The 2,073-nt window shown below is 42.3% G+C and overlaps 1 pseudogene across 1 annotated transcript; it reads left to right on the plus strand.

The window, feature by feature from the left end:
* The first annotated feature begins 205 nt into the window (after positions 1-205).
* LOC308270997 (DNA-directed RNA polymerase II subunit GRINL1A-like) lies at positions 206-1,483 on the plus strand (annotated as a pseudogene). Its single transcript has 2 exons — positions 206-781; positions 1,030-1,483. The product of its transcript is annotated as a DNA-directed RNA polymerase II subunit GRINL1A-like (transcript).
* Positions 1,484-2,073: the final 590 nt, after the last annotated feature.

The following is a 2,073-nucleotide window of genomic DNA, read 5'->3' on the forward strand; positions in this document are numbered from 1 at the left end:
CACAGACTGTTCTGGTAAATTGAAAGGGATGGAATTCTCCCAAATTCCCTTTATGAGGCCAGTGTCACATTAATCCCCAAACCAAATAAAGATACCTCAAAAAAGAAAAATTACAGACTAATATCCTTGGTGAACATAGATGCCAAAATTCTAAACAAAATACTAGCTATACACATTCAAAACCATATTAATAGAATTATACACCATGACCAAGTTGGTTTCATCCCAGAAAATCAAGGCTGGTTCAACATACAAAAAAATTTTGCACAACGAAAAATTCATTTGCAAATTACCCGACAAAGGTAAAAAGATTTTCGAGGCTGTTGCCAAGCTGAAGGCTGCCATTGTAGAACATGAAGAGGTTAGAGGAAAAAGTGAACTGTTTTGTCCTGTTAGTTTAGATTGTACGCTAAGACAAAAAGCAATTTCAGGAGTTGGTGTGGACATAGAAAAGGCTCAGAATTCTGACCAGATACTTGATACTTTATCACTAGTTCCTAGCTGTTCCTTTGTAGATAATATCAAGTCATCTAAAACAACCTCAGAAAAACAGGAACCTGTACATCATACTCATACAGGTGAAGCAGAGACACCAGAGGCCAAGAATACAGTTAACTGGCCCAGCTCCCCACATCAGTGCCAAGGCTTCGTCCTCAGCCAGAGCATTGCGCTTTGAGCCAAGCGGAAGAGATCGCCAGCCCTGTTGACAATTCGTTCATTGACAAGTTACAAAGGATCACAATTACAAACCAAGGTGAACATCGCTCAGAAGAAAACAAAGGTGCCGGGCGTGGTGGCGCAGGCTTGTAATCCCCTTGCTTGGGAGGCTGAGACAGGAGGATCGCACGGGTTCGAAGCCAACTTCAGCTATTTAGTGAGGCTTTCAGCAACTTAGTGAGACCCTGTTTCCAAATAAAATATATATAAAATAAAAAGGTCTTGGAGTATAGCCCAGAGGTGGAAAGCCTCTGGGTTCCACCCCCAGTACCACCAAAAGAAAAAAGAAAAAAAGAAAAAAAGAAAACAAAGGTGCTAAGAACTTGACAGGCCTCTGCATTGGGACTCCTAAGAAGCCTCATTAAATGGAAGTGTTGGAAATGCGAGCCAAAAACCCAGTGCCCCTGCCGCATAAGTTTAAAACCAATGTGTTACCATCCCAACACTGTGACTCACCTGGCCGACCTCAGAGAGGAGAAGCTGCGGTTTCCAGCGCAGGGACAAGCAGCATCTTGATGACATCACGGCCGCGCGGCTCCTGCAGCTTCACCATCTGCCCGCACAGCTGCTTTCCATAGAAGACTCCTTGGCACTTGAGAAACAGCAGAAACAGAACTACGAGGAGATGCAAGCAAAGCTCACAGCACAAAAACTAGCTGAAAGGCTGAATATTAAAATGAAGAGTTATAATCCAGAAGGGCAGCCTTCAGGAAAATACCGAGAAGTAAGGGACGAAGATGACGACCAGGCCTCTGATGAATTCTGAAGATGAGCGTCGGGAGGATCGGGAGTATATCCTAAATCGTGGACTGTTAAGATGCTATTTTCCACACCAGACTTTGTAGCAAGTATCAAGATCAGGGTCAGACATTGTTGAGGGAAAAAATTTTATAAAGTTATACAAAGGTAGCTACCAAAAAGCCCAGTTTGTCTTTCAGAAGATGATCTTTGTGTGCTTGAAAAATTTAACATTTAAACATTGTGTTTCACCACATTGCATTAAAGTTTTGCAGTGTGTTGTACATTGGTCTGATATTTTAGTATGTAGTAGAATACATATTTTTTCCTCTAAGCCAAATGAAATTAAGTTACTTCTTTTTTCGTTATTCTTACCTCTACCAAGTAGCGTTTACTACGGCTTACACTCAAATACTTAGCTGTCCCAGGCACCTAAAGTGACTTAGGAAGATATAGCTCCCTCCCTCTGAGCAGTGAGGGAGGGGCAGTCTACAGAACTGTATGCATGCTTGCATGGGGTTACTGGGGTCCTGGATGTCGGTACCATGGAAGACACTACGAAAAACTATTAACAAGTACTGTTTTCCTTCTGTCTTCCCTTAAGACTGCTATCCTTCT

The sequence above is a fragment of the Muscardinus avellanarius genome, assembly GCF_963383645.1.
Source record: "Muscardinus avellanarius genome assembly, chromosome: 12".
NCBI classification, from domain to species: Eukaryota; Metazoa; Chordata; class Mammalia; order Rodentia; family Gliridae; genus Muscardinus; species Muscardinus avellanarius.